Below are 20,458 nucleotides of genomic sequence, written 5' to 3' on the forward strand. Positions count from 1 at the left end.
TTACTTATAACAAAAGTAAATATGAAAATAATTGCTTTTTAAAACTGCCTATACTACTACAAAGCTTGTCACTTGGAATACAGCTTTGGAAGGACATTGCTGTGAACCCAGAGGCGAATGTACCATTATTCTAATTTTTAGTGACATGACTATTTTATTTTATGCAAATCAGGTTTTATTTTGATTAGTGAGTTGTCTTTTGTCAAAATTATTCAGGGAATGTTTCAGTGAAGGAAATCGTTAGTGAGGATTTCCACCTTAAAATTAAGAAGTTTGTGAATGGTTGGAATATGATGCTCTTGTGCATCATGGTGATTAATATGCAATTATGCGAGTGGCCTGATTTTTAACATATTGTAAAGGAGCTAGATGAGTGCTATACGTGTTACCCCAGGATGCGATCGAGTAGGTAAAGTGACTGTGAATCAAGATGTAATGCAGAGAAAGCAAGGTATTTAGACTGAAGTATGGATGTGCTTTGATTAGGATCCTAATGCCATAGGCAGATTTTGCTTTAGGTGTGAGACATCGGAAATGTACTTTGTTTGAATCAGTGATTACTCCCAAACAGCGATGATGATTGGGTGCCTTGACCAGGTAGTAATTGACTGTTATTGCAGATAATTCAACTAAGTGTCTTCTTTTGATTGGTGTGAAATAGGATAAAAAATGATTTACTCGGGTTAATTTCTAATCAATTTAGACAATACCAGTGAAGTTAATTTCTAAGGAATTTTGACAACACCAGTGAATCATATTTTTGAGACCAACCACTGTTTAGCTTAGAAGTGAGAGCATTGAGGTACAAACAGTTAGAATATTATTATCGTCTGCATACAGGTAAGGTAGACAGTGTGACAGATAGGACATAAAATAATGTAATGGGTTTAGTATTGATCTCTAAGGAACTAACTTTCTTGTCAATTAATTTGAAGTAAGAAAGATGATTAGAAATTTTAACAGCATGTTCTCTGTTAGTTAAGCAACTACAAATTGAGGACAATGAAAATCCTACTACACCGGCAGTCAGCATCATTGTGGTGTGTACGCATCTGAGAAGTTGTTCTTGAACAGCATCTTAGTCTTAATACAGTTGGTTACATGCCATCTGAAGGGCTGGCATCAAATTCTAACATTTGATTATATTGTGTTGACTCAACGCATGTGGCTATGGAATTGGTGTTATACTCACTCAAACACAGAATAGCACAAACTATGTATAATAGCTTACCCAAGCCACCGTTTGTCGCAGACAGAAAACATTATTCCATGGTTTTTGCCATTTTTTTCTATAAGCACATGATGTGTAGTAGTATTTGGAAATAAAGGGCCTCTTGTCAGGTGTCATAACAAATTTTCATTCGACACTGAAAGTTGTTGTGCGCCCATAAAGAGCATTGTGGCACGAAACCTTTTTTTTTTATTATTAGAACTAACGAAAAAAAGAAACTCTGAATATATTATGCATCAGCACTCAATAAATTTATTACTACGTTTCGAAATTTTATGGGGTCGCGTTCAGTTACAACAAGGTCAGGTAAACTCTATTGCATTCTGCAATGGCTAATGGTAAGGAGGAGTTTTTGAATGAATTAGTAGTGCCATGAATTTTTTGAATACTGACGGAGTTTGATAGGCAGCGTGAAGTGTGGTTTGGCAGAAAAAGAAGCAGGTCACGTAAGTGTTGGCAGTTGTAATAGAGCTGACGAATGAGGCACAAGCGAGAGATATTTTTGCAAAGTGCTAATGATTTGATGTTCCAGGATGATTTCATGTCTCAGAATTATTTCATGTTTGTGATGCTTAGCCGGGGGTCGTGCTGGATAAGGTTAAGGCTTGGGTGAGTTGGTTCACATACATGGTAAACAGCCATTTTCATGCTGTGTTTTTTACCATGGATGTCCTGCATTGTAATAAACCTGGCTGCGCCGGTTCTGGATGGACGGCTTCAAGTAGGTCAACAGGGTACGCTTGATGTGGGTTTCATATTGCCGATGAAAATTCCAGTTTAGTGCGGATAAATGTATCGTATGCTAGTTTGCGGATCACAGGTGGTGATGATGATAGTGACCATCAAATGAATCCCAGGGATTTGTTTGTGGCAGCTACCAGATTATCAATATGTGTAGACCATGTAAGCTTGCTTGTGATGGCAACCCCGAGATACCTGTGTGATTGAACCATCTCAATAGGAAGAGAGTACAAAGTAAGAGTATGATATGAGTGCTTTTTCTTGATAGGTGCATGGACTTGCATTTTTTAATGTTTAGTTGCATGAGCCTCTGAGTGCACCATTGTTCAATTGTAATCAGGTCACGTAAAAGCATCTGATCATTATGTGAGCTTACAGGACAGTACAGAACGCAATAATTGGCAAAGAGCCAGATAGATGATGAAATACTGATAGGCAGGTCATTAATGAAAATTGAAAGCAAAAGGGGTTCGAGGACTGAACCTTGCGGTACTCCTGATAATACTTCGGTGACTGTAGTGTGATGGTGCCCAAACACTGTCAACTGCAATCTTCCAATTAGGAAAAAATGGATCCATGATGTGATTAGTGGATGGATGCATAAGCTATTTACTTTGATCATTAGCTGTTGCAGTGGTACAGGGTCAGAGGATTTAAAAAATTTAGGTAAACAGCATCTCTTTGGAGGAGAGAAGAATCAAGGTATAAATGGTAGTCGGTAGTGAATTCAAATAGTTGAATTTCACATGAGCATCCTTGGCAGAAGCTATGCTGATTTAGTACTGAAAAAACAATTAGCACAGTTTTCCTGCATTCTTTTGATGGTATATAATTTTTATTTCCACACTGATAAATTGTGGCCGATTGAGTGGGCTCCGGTCATGTAGAAGTGTGTTAAAGGGGCCCTGAAACACTTTTTCAAGTAATCATGGAGTGAGCTCTCTGGAAGAGCTTATTGCCTCATGAATTAAACGGCGCTAAAATTTTAAAAATCCATCCAGTGCGAGGGGAGTTACAAAGATTTGTCGCATGCTGTAATTGCATTCTCTCTTCTCTCGTCCCGACGAAAGCGCTGGAAACTAAGCAGGGAGGGATGGCAGGCACAAAGAAAAACATCACGCGCGCCTCGTGGCCTCGTGGACTTTTTTAGTGTGATCACGCGTGCACGCAAGGACAAGTCGCGGCCTCCCACGACGATCTCTGTAACGAGCGAGTGCGCCATGTTCAAGTCAGCCAATGGCTGATAGATGGGTAATTCAGGTGCGATTTTTGGGCATATTCCGCCATTTGTCGAGATAAGAGAAAACATTTTTTAGCTGACTTTGGTAATTTATTGTGAATTCCAGGCCGCGTGCTGCACTATAATATTTTGCTGGTGTGTTGTCGGGAGCCTCTACTACTGATCGGCATCGTTTTCTGACCATGCTGAAAAAGTGTTGCAGGGCCCCTTTAAAATAGAGATGGTATAATCATGCCAACCTAGTAAAAAATGTAGCTTTTGCATTGAAAGCATCAGGGGAAAAAACAGTGCTATTTGAAACAAGGACTAGTAGAGAAAAGTGCAAGGATAGTCACTAATGGCCAGCAGATGCATTTATTGTGCATGAACAAATATATAGGCCTGTAAAAGAAGGGAAGTGAAGAGGCTGACTATTGCTGTAGCGCATGGGTCTGAAGATAAAATCAAATATTTTGCTCGTCCCATATTTTGATTTGCAACACAAAAAAAAATGCTACATTCAGCATAATTCTATCAAGTGGGACTCCAGGGGCATGCTAATGCACGTGCGTGGAGGCGACCCTACATAATGTGCACATAGGAGTATAAAAGGTGTTATGCATCCATGTGAAGGGATGAACCTGGCGTCGCCAACTTCTGTCGCTGCTGGCTGGTGGGAACACTGCACCAGACTAGCCATTTCTCCTTGTATCACATTGTGTGTTCTTCGCTATTCCTTGCATATTATTTTTTTTTTGGTGTTGCACACAAAAAAAGAACATGCAATTAAATTTTCATCTTTCCCAAATATTTTGCCCCAAAAGAACATCTGCAACCCAGTGTAATCGGTCGATCATTAAAAAATTGCCTTGTAGATTTAAAATAAATATTTATTAACTTTTGAATGCTGTTATTTATAGAACTACCACTGGGGAAAAATACGGATAGTAAATAAAGAACTCTGTGCTACGTGTCATAAACTAAAAAAGCGAGCAGACTTGTAGCGTGAGAGGAAGACGGGACAACGGCCAACGTGGTTGTGTCAAACTCGCTGCTTTATTCGATTGCCGAAGTGGAGCGGCAGCGGCTTCCCCATCCAAACCGCCAGGCGCGTCAGCTTGTTTTAATCTTCGCGCAGCTCGAGCTAGCATCAGCTGCGCGAGAGGCTAAAGTTTTATAGGATGTGAAATATTCCACTAGCAGGTCCACTTCTTTCATCTGCAGTCATTGTGTCAAGCTTATGGTGTGAGTTCTTACTTATGAGTCCTTGTTTTCATGCTTTGAACTGACTTTCAGGGGCTCACCGTGAAGGCTTGATTGGGGACAGAATTCAGGGCACATGATCACCAGCATATACCAAGTGCTAGAGCTACATCGGGACGAGGACAGAAGATGTCATGTGTGGTGGTACTTGCAGTACTGGCAAATAAAGCACTCTCTGACCCTGACACCAGCTATATTGTGTTTAAAGTTGTTTTCCCAAAATACATTCCTCCAAAAACGTAGCCATCTCCGTGTGCTAACATTCTTTATTAGAATAGCTTGGTTTTTAAAGTAAAATATCAATGCTTCTTTAATTTTTAACATATTGTGTTCAATATTTCTTTAATGTTACTTGATGATTTTGCTCAGTTGATATGGTGTTGCACTGCTGTGCATGAAATTGTGGTTCTGCTCCCAGCTGTGATGGCCGCATTGAAGGCACCTTTTACACTTTTCAAACCCTTCCCCCTTGTCTTTTTTTTGGGCGGGTTGGTTATGTAAGCTAATAGTTGCAGAAGCCCTAGCCAGGACATTGATATGTAAACATTTAATATCTTAATTATTTAATACTTTAACATTTTAAAAACATTCATTGTTTTTAAAGTAGTTGGCATATCCCACCTACCTTGGGAATCGATGAGAAGGGATGCGTACGGAAACATGCAGATGGAAGGTGACTGTGTTGTAAATTTTTTGTGTGCGAAGTATTACGAAGTCACAAATGCAGGCACAGACACATGTTGATATGTTGTATATAATTAGTTGTTTACAGTTTTGTAACATTGCCAACAGCTACATGGGTATTAGCAATACCAGTAGAGGTAAGCTGATATGAAGTGCTGGTGCTCGCAAAGATGGTAGCCCTGGACACTGCTACATAAATCAACTTCAGCTGATGGCGCCCCGCCGCGGTGGTCTAGTGGCTAAGGTACTCGGCTGCTGACCCGCAGGTCGCGGGATCAAATCCCGGCTGTGGCAGCTGCATTTTCGATGGGGGCGAAAGTGCTATAGGCCCGTGTACTCAGGTTTGGGTGCACGTTAAAGAACCCAGGTGGTGAAAATTTCCGGAGCCCTTCACTACGGTGTCTCTCATAATTATATGGTGGTTTTGGGACATAAACCCCACATATCGCCAACTTCAGCGGATGGCACTTAACTACAATTGACGTTAACGTGACACTTATATCATAGGCGCACATGTGTAATGTTTCTAATAAAATTAGATAGCCAGCACTGCAACCACAAGCCTGTGGTTGAAGAGTCATGTGCGAACTGCGAAGAGCTTCGTCCCACTTTGGAGCCCTGACATTTATTCTTTGCATTCGTTGGGTCAACGCTGCCATTGTCAGCTTTTTCTTAATGCTCACGTTAAATTACCATGTCTGTTCTAGCCGTTCCTGAATAGATGTAAACTGTCAGTCACCTGTGGCACATACCCGAATACCTGTGGCACATACCCACCCACAAGTATGTGCCACATTATAATATGACCAGTGAGTCATATTCGTCAAACCATGTTACCCTCCCATGCTAATTTTGGTTTACCTCATGCTAAGGGGGTGATCACGAGAGCACCCAGACACAGGCGGCTGGATGGACAGACAAACAGACAGGAAGATCACTACATTGCTACTGGACACAAAGGCACATAGTGACACTCGCCAGAATAATTTCTAACATTACCAACCACTCATCCATAAGTGGCTAAGAACATAGTTTCTGATTATCTCTTTACTGTCACAAAATCTTGTTTGAGGTGTTCATATTTTTTTCTGTGCATTTTATACTGGCAAAAACAGATAAGGTTGTAAAAAAAAGTTCTATAACTACCTGGCGACACATACCCTCATACCAATACCCATGTTATGTAAATTGTCGTATGCACAAGTGATCCACATTCTATAACAACCCAAAAGAATGGCTAAAATTGAGGTCAAAAAGAGAAGGCTATAGCATTTGTTATAGCTGTTGATCCTAATGTAGTACACAAAACACTTTTTCTCTCCTATAACCTGCACCCTCAACCACCACTCACAGAAAATACTGCAAAAGAATTCCTGCATGTTGCCACAAAGCAAACTTCTTTGCATTGCCGTACAGCACTGCTATGAGGCCACCTTATCAATTTACGTTGCTTTCTTTTTCTGTCTTGACTTCAAGTTTTCTGTATTTTTTGTGCGGGCTATTGATAAGAAGTCATGTATTCCTTTGACTCAACAAGCTGTAGTCTAGCGTTCCTAGTCTCCACAATAATACAGCAACAAGCACTGCTTACAGTTTGTTTCGATAAAAGTGACATCAGTGCTGTAACGGGAATGCAGGCATGATGTCAGACAGCGAGCTACCCTTGAGGTGCCAGTGCACTCAACTAGCCTTGTTGGCTCCCAATATGCACATAACTGCTCAATTGCACAAAGGCGTCGATCCACCTCGCAATGCGTGGCCTCAAGTGTGGCATACGCAGATAACTGCCAAGTGCTGCACATGAAATTTTTTTCTACCATGTGTGGGATCTGCCGAAACTTTTTTCTGTGCATTTTAAAAACCTTAGACTGCATGCTATTATGGGGGCCATTTTTAGTTTTATTTGACCATCGTTCAGTCTGCTGAACCAGTATTGCAATTATTGATGGCTCTTAACGTCCCAAAACCATGGACCTGATTATGAGAGACACTGTAGTGGAGGGCTCTGGAAATTTCGACCACCTGGGGTTCTTTAACATGCACCTAAATCTAAGTACACGGGCCTTTAGAATTTTCGCTTCCATAAAAAATGTGGTCGCCGAAGGCAGGATTAGATCCTGTAACCTGTGGGTCATCAGTCGAGCATCATAACCAATAGACCAACATGACTGGTATGAAACCAACGTTATTTCTGCAAAAAATGATAATAATAATGATTGAAAATCATTTTTTAATGATTTGAAAGATTATATTTAAAAAATTATTAAATTCAGTCTGTAAAAAAAGTTGGGAAGTCTCCACTCATCTGAACCACTTTTTTGCTAATTGCATGAAAATATGATTTTGATGAGATCCCCCAAGATAACTATTGCAGCTAAAAGGGCGGAGCCTGTTATTGAGGGCGCTGTTTAGTATATTCTAGTAAACATTTCTTCCCATACTATGAGTATCGCGAATTTGCTAAATGTTATCTTGCAGTCTTGTTGCCCATATTATATGAAAAAAAATTGTGAACATGGCACATTGCTCAATATTGCTCTAATTTTAGATTTTTTTACTCCATGTTTATAATATTTAAAGTTTCCAAAATTTTTCAGTGTTGCCACACATTTGTTTAAAGACTGTGCTAAACATGATTAATAAGAACAATGTGAAATATAAACCAAAAATACAAAATTGAAGGTATGTCAAAAAATGCAATGTTTTTCAGTGTTCGATTGAAATGTGAGATATATGATTTCAATTGTCTCTGAGTGCAGATTACCGTGAATGCAGAGCGCTTTAATATTCTGTTCACTTCGTAGTGTGGTTTAAATAAGCCATGTTCAACAATAGGTAATCCGCAAAATAGTGCCTGTGCAATAGTTCTCGGCCACATACGAGTCCCAGCCACATATCCAAAATCTTTTCCAGGTTATAAACCTACAGTTTCTTTTTTCATGTATTTTGTGTTATGATCGACACTGCTGACTGTTGCATCTGCTTAGAACACTGTAACATTTTTTTCAATAGAATTCATTATCTGTGTAATCAAAGCGCAAAATTGAATTTTTAGAGGTTGAAGCACACTTTACAGACATTTTTCGTGACATACACTCAAGCACCAATGGCTTTAAAATCAACGAACAGTGATAATATTGGGCCAATTGAAGGGAAAAGAAAGTAGCCAAAAAAGAGTGAAATAAACAAAACAGTTTTTTTTTTGTCGCCACTGGCCTGAAAAAGTAGCCAAACCGGTATAAATAGCCAAACGTGGCAACCCTGCAAGCATGTGCTGTAACTTACTGTGAAAACTTGTTACAATATTTTTGCGAGATTGAAGTTGCGAAGCCACGAAAGTGTCCGAATTGATGTTTACTTGCAACCACTTAAATAACATTAGACAAGGCACACCAACCAGTGTGTTCATTAAAAGTAAAAACTTCTTTTTACTTTAAAGTGAGAAAAACCCAACGTTTTCACGTCTTACTCGGGCTTTTCATCAGGGGTGACTGTGGAGCACCTGAAGCATCAGAGTTTACACTGCCTTGGCTTTATGTCGGGGGATCACACTTCTTTTGACCGCCTTGCTGTAGTGCATTGAAATACACACTTGGCAGTTCACCTGCAGACCAGTTTACGTTTCCAGGTGTTACCTGAATGTACCAATGCAACACAAGAAGTCGCTTGTGGTAAGTGACCTCGAGGTTGACGATGCGGAAGTTGTCAAAAGCATTGCAGCGATTGTCGACCTCGCTGTGCTCGGCTAGCGCACTCTTTTGTCGGTCAAACCTGCGAATGTCATTCTAGGTCTTTTGGGCATGGAAAGAAGCGACCAGGCGTGAAAGTTTGCTGAAGCTCCGCTTTTATTATATTTTAAATGTTATCCACTTCCAAACCAGACAGAAGTCGGTCAAATACTCACCTTTAACCACATAAATGTGGTAGCATGTAGGCATAGTTGCCATTCTCATGATTTTTAGGTCTCAAGTGTGTTTCTTCATGTTTAGGAAACATCAAATTAACAGAATAAAGACGAAAAGTTGTGTTAGAGTGCAAATTTATACCTTTACATGTTTGTACTCGTCTGGCAAACATGTAGTTCCTGGCAAAAAGAATTATCAAAGAAACTTTCATTGATGTGCACACTCGAATTGGGTTTTCACGAGCAACAGTTTCTCCTGCCCTATGCACACATAACGCGCAACAGGCATTGAACAAAAACTGGGTTCACACAGAAAGTGTCCTGGTGGAGACAGCACCCAAAATCTCTGCCTTGCCCCTGGCATAGGACATCCAATAGTGACCTTTCCTTCTCTTCTCTGCGATTTTGAGAAGAGGAGTTTGTGTCAAGTAAATGACAGTTTAGCTCCTCAGCAGCAATTTGGTGACGAATAAAATTTTTGACAGACATAGATGCATCTGTACACTATATACCGATCTGCTCAAAGTGGTTTAAACAGTTTTCAAGACAGGACTTCTTCTGAAATAAAGCTCGTGAACAAGGTGTTATCATACGAAATCTTTGGTACTCCAAAAGTTCCACTTATAGTAAATTTTTTTTCCTTGAGCTTGTTCAGGTAGTGCTAAATGTGCACTTTTAGCTGTGAAAATGAGCTATAAGGCTCAGGGGAGTCCAAGAAGCACATGGATACTCGCATAGGTTGCCCAGCAGAGGATTGCAGGGTGGCAGACCGCACGACTGACGGACATGAAAGCTGATGCGCTATTGTGATTTCAATGCCACGCAGAGGGGGAGAGGGGATGATTAGGCCATAAAAGCATACACCCGTCTTGCGTAGTGACCTTGAGTACATTCTTTTCTTTTTTTATTTGCACAACTTACTGTCAGTGCTCTCGCAAGTGTGCATGTGGCGGCATCCCACAACGACTGCAGTAACTATGGTGCTCACGATGCTCAAAACAGCCAATGGCCATGAACTATGAGTTTATGGTGCAGTCATTTGGATTTATGGCATCATTTTTCTAGAGAAGAGTTAGCAATTTCTAGCTAACTACAAGAATTGTAAATTGCTGGTTGCGTGCAGTGTCATAATGTTTGGCTCGCATATTGTCAGGAGCCTCGACTACCAATCAGCAACATTTTCTGATCATGCTTAAAAAGTGTGGCAGGGCCCCTATAAGGGCGAAGCCTTTTATTGAGAGCACTTTTTAGTATATCCTAGTAAAATGCCCAGTCTAAAAGCAATTTCTTGAAAGTTTCCCATCTCCTGCACAAAAGTGATGTGTTCCCAACTGAGAAAGAAACAGGAAATGAGCAATTGTAGGGTTGTTGGGAGGGGGGGTGTATATGGCACTGGAGAGCTTATTTAGGCCGATTAGTACATGTTCAAGGAAACGGGAAACAGTGTGAATCGGAGGACAAAGACAGCGACGAACTGAGCGCTGAGTATTGGGTTGTAAGTCAGTGCTTGGTCCGTCTCTTTGTCCTGTGATTCACGCTGTTTCTCGTTTCCTTGGGACATCTTGCTCACATTTATTTTCAGAATGAATAAATTATCCATTAAGTGGGAAAATTGTATTGTTTATGCAGTTAATGCTAGATAGGATTGGGAGGGTCTCTATTCTGGTACTCCATTGAACTGAACAGCAACATGCACTCTCTCATTAAGGCTCTGCTGATCCTTGAAAGACGGGTTGGACAAAGCCTCCTCCAACATAGGCTGCATAATTTGTGTGACATTTCTATTAGACTGGCAGAACCAAACCTTGTGAAACAGGTCAGCTCTGTGGCCACAGAATTTACGTGCAACTCTAACATAGATATAACAAACCCGGATTTAATGAAATATCGGTTATAGCACAGTGAATAAAAATAGTCTTGCAACAGATATAGTGTTAGAAGTGTACCTTTATATGGAATTTTCTGATATAACATAGTTCACCCGTGTAAGATGCAACTGTGTTTTAATGAGGTTTGAGTGTAGTGCTAAATTGTTCTCGGCCTATTTTGGCCATCATGACTGAGCTGTTGTACAACATGGTTTGTAGCCTGTACAGATAAGTCTCCTCTGCTTTGGTAAATCGCTTAGCAGAATGAGGGAGTTTATCTTGACAGTCAATATAGCTGCAGTATGTCAGTGTATCCTGCAGCCAGTGTTGGTTGTTGAATGTCGTGGTCTGAGGGTTTGGTAGACCGAACATGGGGATTGTGTGCTTGGACTGAGTTGTGTACTGACTCGCTTCCAGCTAACTCCTGATGACCCAGATAAGCTGTTTCTCGTGTACTCTGCTCTGATATTGCTGTATTTCTCATGCCTTTTTTAAGTGACATGGCCAAGTGCATTAGCATGGCCAAACAGAAGAGTAATGTTGCCATGATATGGACTCCTCCAACTAAAGACCACCCACTACCCCTTAGCCTACTGCGTGGTGCATAGGTTCATGAGGCATGTACTTGCTATGTGCCGAATGAGGATGGGCTGGCTGGTGCTTTTTACTAAATCAGCAGCCCAAACACATAAGGGCTGGCAGCAAAATATCGCAGTGAAGGAAGGATGGCCAAGATTGATGCACACGAGTGCTGTCTTTCTTTGCTTTCCTTCCTTCACTGCATTAGCTTTCTTTCAGCATTTGCGTGCTTGTGCCGCAGATGCTGTGAAATATGCGCGTAAACCAACTAGCCCACATTGCCGTTCTCATTCAGCAGCCTGTGCTACTATCACAAGGAGCCTCACAATAACAAGAAACTTGACAACTCTGGCAACTCTGGAGCGCATGGAAGTTCACAAGTCTGACGATTTGCCAAGCTAACGCTCCTTCCTCTACGAAAATGGCCACATGCTTGACATGCTACACAGGCACTTGACAGAGAACGGCCATGAAAGCACTCCAGATGCAAACAAACATCCACCAGAAATACCTCATGGTGCACATTAGGTCCTTAATATGTCAGGCCCTGTCACAGTGGTCTAGTGGCTAAGGTACTCGACTGCTGACCTGTGGTGTCGTGGGATCAAACCTCGGCTGCGGTGGCTGCATTTTCGATGGAGATGAAAATGCTGTAAGCTCGTGTGCTCAGGTTTGGGCGCACATTATTAAAGAACCCCTGGTGGACAAAACTTCCGGAGCCCTCCACTACGGCCTCTCTCACAATCATATGATGGATTTGGGGTGTTAAACCCCACACATCAACCAATCAATCATATCTCAGTGTTATAAAAATACTAATGTCTAATGTGGTCCACAGGGTATGGCCAAGCCTTGCTATATCATATTATTAGGTGCAATGTATATATATTATTGGGTGTATTATCATTATGTGCATGTAACAAATATCAGCTTATAATAAACAGTGAAAGTGACAAATATATTATCATAATGATTGCAACTTTGGTATAGCAAATAAGTTCAGTGGGACGAAATTGCAACAGCAGCCTTTTACATTGTAGTGCACTGAATCGCAGAGTTTGTTGCACCTTTCAAATGTTGCTTTCTATTCTTTGCTACTGTTAATTTTGTCAGCATCTTGTAATTATTCTCAGTTGTTTTGATACATGTAGGAACATCATATACTTTATTTTGTGGTCTTTCAATTCCTCTTTGAGTTGGTATTTTTTTGTGGCGACTAAAATGGTCAGCTCTGGAGGGATATCTTATAAGAGTTCGTTACTGTCTATTGGTGTGCTTAATTAGATATAGTTAGAGTATTGACAAAGAGGCACCAATTGGAATTTCTGGGCCGCAAGTTCTAGCAATTCGGCATGTGCTGAAATGAACAGCCCACTTAGCAACTTCTACAGGACACCCTGGCCATACATATCAGCATTATAGATACCTGTGTGGCAATAAGCTAACGAAACAATCTAATCTAAATTTTGCAGGTAAAATCATGGATAATAAATTATATCATCTGCTTTTTTCATTACCTTTAGCAGTGGAGGCTCGGAGTAAGGCTGATGTCGTAGACAGAAAGCTCGGTAGGTATATATGCACCACAGAAATCTTGTATGTTACAGGGAGCTTCAAGTACAGCAGAGCCACGCGTTGTATAATAGAGAAAGTGCGCCATAAAGGGAAGTTAGGATGAGGAGTAAGGTAACAAAAGAGGAGAGGGTAGAGCATGATATAACCTTGTTTATTATAGTCTATCAAGGGGATGGTAAAGACGAGTGAGGGTTAGTAGGACTAACGTAGGGGAGATGAGAAAAAGGAGGGAGGTGAGAGGGTAAACCATAGAATAGCTATGTACAGTATAGCATAGCAAAGGGTGGGAAAGAGAAGCGAGGGTGAGGCGTGTTGTGAGGGTTACGGAGATAAAGGGCAATATATAAAGGGATCAAGATAAAATAAAGAAGATATTGGAATAAATAAAGAAAACAATTTGGCAGATTCCACGTACCTGGGAATCGATGTTATGCGAAGCATGTGGAGGGAAGATGACCATGTTTCAATTTTTTTATTGTGTGACACGTCATGAAATACATGTACAAGCGTTGCACGTACAGACATATGTTGTAGAGTTGCAGATGTTTATATAACCAGTTATTTGCCCTTGCACAACGATGCCAACTGGAACATACATATTAGCAGCACCAGAAGCTGATATGAAGCGCTGATTCTCGCAAGAATGCTGGCCCTGAACACTGCCAGATAAATCAACTTTAGCGCATGGCAACTAACCACAATCGACATTAACCCGACGTGACGAATGTATGAAAGGAGCACATGTGTAATGTCTATAAAATTGGGTATGCTGCACTGCAACCACTATTGACGTTTCACAAAGATTAACGTCTATTTGAAAAGTAGTTCCAAGACCTGGCGTAGCTCTGTGGTAAAATGCTTCATTGCCACGCAGAATGCCTGGGTTCAATTCCAGCTGGGACCCTGACATTTGTTCTTTGCATTCGTTGGGTCGACGTTACTGATTTTGGTTATTTCTTAATGCTCGCACGTTTGAATTGCCCATGTGTGTTCTCGTCGTTGCTGGGTAGATACTAGGTGTCAATCACCTGTGGCACATACCCGCATACCAGCAGCACATACCCACCCGTGGGTATGTGCCACTGTCTGGCGGGACGTGTTTGACCACATACGGACTGGGACATTATTGAGGTCTTGAGCAGCGCGTCGTATTCATCAAACCATCTTACCCTCTCATGCTAATTTTGGTTCACGCAAGGTTAAGGGGGTGATGGCAAGAGCACCCAAACGTAAGCGGCTAGATAGATAGATAGATAGATAGATAGATAGATAGATAGATAGATAGATAGATAGATAGATAGATAGATAGATAGATAGATAGATAGATAGATAGATAGATAGATAGATAGATAGATAGATAGATAGATAGATAGATAGATAGATAGATAGATAGATAGATAGATAGATAGATAGATAGATAGATAGATAGATAGATAGATAGATAGATAGATAGATAGATAGATAGATAGATAGATAGATAGATAGATAGATAGATAGATAGATAGATAGATAGATAGATAGATAGATAGATAGATAGATAGATAGATAGATAGATAGATAGATAGATAGATAGATAGATAGATAGATAGATAGATAGATAGATAGATAGATAGATAGATAGATAGATAGATAGATAGATAGATAGATAGATAGATAGATAGATAGATAGATAGATAGATAGATAGATAGATAGATAGATAGATAGATAGATAGATAGATAGATAGATAGATAGATAGATAGATAGATAGATAGATAGATAGATAGATAGATAGATAGATAGATAGATAGATAGATAGATAGATAGATAGATAGATAGATAGATAGATAGATAGATAGATAGATAGATAGATAGATAGATAGATAGATAGATAGATAGATAGATAGATAGATAGATAGATAGATAGATAGATAGATAGATAGATAGATAGATAGATAGATAGATAGATAGATAGATAGATAGATAGATAGATAGATAGATAGATAGATAGATAGATAGATAGATAGATAGATAGATAGATAGATAGATAGATAGATAGATAGATAGATAGATAGATAGATAGATAGATAGATAGATAGATAGATAGATAGATAGATAGATAGATAGATAGATAGATAGATAGATAGATAGATAGATAGATAGATAGATAGATAGATAGATAGATAGATAGATACGCTCAAAGTCGCTGAAGCTCGCTAAGAAATGCTTCGCATTTAAACAAGTTTATTTTTTCAGATTTTACAGGCAACTGCACCAAACTTCGGGAGGCCCTACAGAAATAAAAATATCCACCACAAATCATTAACGATGCTATTAAATGGGCTGAGGACAATGATTGTAAGGAACTTTTTATTCGGAAGAAGCAGGCCACACCCTCAAGCACGAGCCTGGTTTTAACACAAGCCGCATCAGCACCAAACATCAACAGCATTCTTCAGAAGCATGACAACATACTAATACAGAGTGATCACCTTAAAAAATCTTTCCTGATCCCCCACGTGTGGTATATCGCAGATCGAAGAACACACGCGACATACTAACCTCATCAAGGATTTTCGCCACCACTTTTTCTGGTTGTCATCTATGCAACAAACCCCGTTGCAAAGTTTGTAACCATATGACGACGACCACTTTGGTTAAGAGTACAGCATCAAACTTTCATCTGAAAATTAAAGAGGATTTTGACTGCGACACAAGCAACATTGTGTATATGCTTGAATGCTGTGTGTGCAAACTCCAATACATCGGACAAACTGTAACACCTTTTAGACTGCGCTTTAATAACCATAAGTCACATGCCACAAGCCTACTGAATCTACCTTTGTCTAAGCACGTTAACATTCCTGGTCACGCATTCAATAAACTAAGAGCTACTATACTGGAATCAGGCTTCCCTTCACACTGTGATAGGGAACTGCACGAGTCATTTCTGATACACAAGTTCAACGCGACCTTATCCGGTATAAATGATGATCCAGGCAAACTGACGTTTATTTCGGCGCAGAACTAAGTTCTAGTTTCATCACAGTCTTTTCATAATCACTGTACACGCAGATTTTTGCTACACCTTTTCGGTGCAGTGAATTTCTTGACTTTGTGTTCTGTTTGTGCCCCATGAAATTCTTTGTTATGCATTTTGTTCCATTTGAACGTTTTCTGCTATACTTTTTTGTCTTTTTTGTGCATGTGATTTGCTGTATGGGTTTGATAGTTTTTTTTGTAGATATTACTGTACTTTTCAAACTGCTATTCATGTGATGTACTTGATGTAAACACCGTTCATGCATTCTCATAATCTTTCTTTGACATTGCTTTGACATTCTCTGCTGTTCATTACTCGACACATCACAGTAGATAGTGTATGATAGTGATAGTTCACATGTCAGGGGCCCTTGATATACCATGCCTACTTAAGAAAAGCGCATTTCTGTATCGTGTTTTCCCTGATGAAGGCCGGTCCCTGGCTGAAACGTAGGAAAAATAAAAAGTTTTCGTTTTGCCCGTCCTCCACTTTTTGGTATTTTTCCACTGGATCCAAGGACACCTTCTTTTTCACACACACACACACATATATATATATATATATATATATATATATATATAAGAGAGAGAAAGATAGGGGGAGAGAGAGAGAACTTTCTTTTATGTACACGCTTGCAGTTGTAAATGAATTTGTATACACCGAGCTGACTTGACACGCTTTCTTAGATACTACAAAGTTTTTATTTACGAACTTTTTATTTATTTATACATAAATAAATAGTTCAATCACACTTTAACAGGCCGAGGAATAATCGCCCTTAGCCCAATTTTCACGTCCATTATGCGATGCTCCTCTTGCTATCACACCTCTTTCTCCGATTATGCTTTGCCGGTTAACATCTACAGATATCACAATGATCTGTCTAATAAATTTACCATGGATGTTAGTCGTCGGGATGGAGACGTACCAAGCATCAACGAGGATGCACTCACGTTGGACGGCGCTATAGCGGCCAAACACCAAGACATACATTAGGCAAACCTTCCTCTATAAATGTACAGTAAATATTTCATTACCCCTGTGAAGGTGCGTTTTACTTTCGTGTTATAGGCCGATTCTCGTGATGGAGGGATAAATCATGTTTTTTTCAATGAATGATTGCTGTTGTATTTTTGCTTAACAAGTATTACTTTTTTTGCATATATTCAGGCTTGTGTGTATTATAATTTGCCTTGTAGCTAATAGTCTGAGCACTGTTTCTGGAGCATGCAATCAATAATAATATTGCTATTGTTTTGTTACTGTTATTAACTTATTATCAACTCAGCCTTTTTATTTAAAAATGTATAATTTGTAGTATTAGGAGCATACTACATTGTTTACACTCATTGTATTTGTGTTGACATTACTAAGGGGCCCCCCAGACACCTGGATAAGTACGCCTATACAAACGGGGTAAACAAAATTTTTCTTTGCAAGAACAAAACGTGGGTGATGAAAATGTTAGACTACCCTCATCGCTTAATTTCTAAATGGTCGTTAGCTGTATATGATTGGTGTAAACAGTCTTTGTCATGCACACAGCACCAGCTTGTTACGCGATGCAACAATTGACACGAAAATGATCCATCGCGTAATGACCACTTATGAAAGACCACAAAAAAAAATAATAAAAGGATAAACTATTTTAGATACAGCTTACTGTTTACCATTGGTTTTTTCTTTAGATATGGCATATTGTTTGCCATTGGTTCTTCGGCGTTTAAAATTTTCTGCATGCCACAACATTGCGTGCTTGTTAAATGACGCCACGAAGCTGGAGAGCATCTCCTTCTAAATGTAATTCAAGTAGGCTAGCTGCCAATCACATAAGCAGCAGCTATTTATAGCAGGTGATGAGATGAATTATGTGTATAATAAAATATTTCTACTTGCAGCATAATGGTGTTTAGTAGTTTGTGTGCGTATACATCTCTGTGAGCTCATACTTTCTGAGAGAATGAGGAATAGAGAGAAATAAGCAGCGTTGCACGTGTGTGCTTCTTTGCTGTCCGAGATGTATTTTGAGCTGTAACATACAATTCAAGTTGAGTGAAAACCAACTAGCCCGATTCTCAACTAAGCCTCCATAGTGCTAAAAACCACAGTCTCTCACCCTCTCCCTTGTCCTGTGGGTCAAGTTGTGGGGCAAGCTTAAAATCTGAGCTTGAGCAGTGGGCTTGAGCTACTGAGCTCAAGTCCACTGATGGCCATTTTGCAAGCTGCCGCTATGGCTCCAAGTTACCATAAGCAAGGCTGATCAGGTTTATCAGAGACTAATGTGGAAACAATTTTTGGTGTTTCAGTACGGAAAACTTGAACATCAAAAATGATTCGTCACACTTATCGGCTCGCAAGAGCTTCGACAGAGCAGTGGTGATGATATATCCTTTTTGAAGAAAATGATTTTCCGGAAGCAGCAAATGCTTTTACTGGTTTTTAAAAAGTTTACTTGCTCCCATTCGTAACTGCATCAATAAGTCACAGCAGAATAAAAGCAAAAACAAGGGATGTAATATTAAGGGCCCCTGTTTAGCGCTTGCCTGCTCTGCAATACTACAGCACAAGACACGAAAGCGTCGCATAGGCGACCCGCACTGCAAAAAGCCTACAAGGAAAATTATCACAGAGAAAATGTTGGCGAAATTGTACTATGTTGTAACATTGCATCCTAACATTTTCATTCTCTTGTAAGAACATAATTGAGTGATTACTGTTATGACGGAAAATTTCGCCTTGTTGTTTTACCCAGCGTGCAGCCAAGAGGAACCACTGTCCATAGGCGTACCAACCGGGGGGGTCAAGGGGGTGCGATCCCCCCACAGAGAAAAGTTGGGGGGCTGAGCCCTCCAACTTTTGACAGTGGTCACTGTCAGCTGCACGCTGTGGAAACCAACAACTAAGGCAAAATTTTTCTTCACCACAGTAATCACTCGTTTATATTGTTACGAGGAAATGAAAATGTTACCAGAGAATGTTTTATTGAAATAAAATGTTTCCTAAATTTTTGATGCGACGATTGTCCTTGATTGTTCCTTGCGGTGAGGGCCACCTATGCGACTCTTTCGCTCCTTGTACTTGCAAAGCGGGCTACAGAACAAGGCGCGATAGCGTCTTGTACTTGTTTGTTATGGATAGAAACAAGCAATCATTTTATAGACCAGTGAGAGCATTTACTGTTTCAGGAAAATTGTTTTCTTTATAGTAAAAAATTAATAGCCTCAATGCTACTTTATCAAAGCTGCTGTGAGCCGATGATTGTGACAAATCTTTTTAAACGATTTTAGTTCTGCCGTACTAGAAGCGCCACAAAAAGATTTGCGCTTCTGTGTCTGATAAATCTGATCAGCCTTGCATACAGTAACTGGAAACGATGGCAGCAGTTCGCAAAGTAGCGAAGAATAAAGCAGTGGACTCAAGTACAGTCGGAAGCTCAGCTTCTAAGCTTACCCCGCAGCTTGACCCACCGGGCTTGGCAGAAGGTTAAAGACCGTGGTTTTTCGCATGATGAAGGCCTAATTAGGAATCGGGCTAGTTGGTTTTTATTCAACTTGAATTGTCTTTTACAGCTCAAAATACTACTCTGAAAGAAAATGACCACTTACCCACAGCAGTGCTTAGTTCTCTCTCTCTCAGCAAGGAGGGGCACTGTCCATGTGACAGGGGTATGAAAAGTTTTCTGGAGTAACTGCGCAGTTAACACGGAAAGAGCGATTTACTCCTTCAAAAGACGAAATGTGCACAAAATATTGCACACAGCACCCCAAGGAGGGGCACTTTCCTCTTTGTGGAGTAAAGAACCCGTTCTTTAGGATAACAGCAGGAATGTTCGCGCCCGTGCCTACACAAACCTGTTTCATTTAAGACGGTTCTGTAGCATGGCATGGTGTAGTGGTTAGTGTACGCATATGCTGACTGAATGGTCGTAAGTTGATTGATTGGCGTGTGGGTTTTACCGTCCCAAAACCACCAAATTTCGACCACCTGGGATTCTTTACGTGCACCCAAGTCTGAGCACGTGGGCCTACAGCATTTTCGCCTCCATCAAAAGAAAAAAATGCAGCCATCGAAAAGCTGATTATATATACATTGTAATAATACACAGTTGCACTAGGCTGGGGTGTCAGCCATCTTCTTTATTTCTAACACCTTTTTCCTCTTCGTCTCCCTCCTACCCTGTCTAACGTCCACGTACACTCCCCCTCTTTGAAGACTCATCACTTCTGGGGTGATACATGACGAGGTTTCCATTGGTCGCAAACTCCAGCACACCATCATCGCTGGTGTAACCGACCCATTTGAGAACGCCCTGTTACACTGCGATCTGCACCGCGCGATAAGGTCCCATGTACACCTGCTTTGTGCCAGGAAGG

The 20,458-nt window shown here is 40.3% G+C and overlaps 1 protein-coding gene across 1 annotated transcript in view; it reads left to right on the top strand.

Annotated features, from left to right (window-relative positions):
- The window catches only part of LOC119177076 (transforming growth factor beta regulator 1), a 42,344-nt gene extending 37,705 nt beyond the window's left edge, over positions 1 to 4,639 (top strand). Inside the window, exon 5 of the mRNA XM_037428457.2 lies at positions 4,488 to 4,639. The gene's annotated coding sequence lies outside the window, so the exon portion shown is untranslated. The remainder of the gene's footprint in view (positions 1 to 4,487) is intronic.
- The last annotated feature ends 15,819 nt before the right edge of the window (positions 4,640 to 20,458 follow it).

The sequence above is a fragment of the Rhipicephalus microplus genome, chromosome X (assembly GCF_043290135.1).
Source record: "Rhipicephalus microplus isolate Deutch F79 chromosome X, USDA_Rmic, whole genome shotgun sequence".
NCBI classification, from domain to species: domain Eukaryota; kingdom Metazoa; phylum Arthropoda; class Arachnida; order Ixodida; family Ixodidae; genus Rhipicephalus; species Rhipicephalus microplus.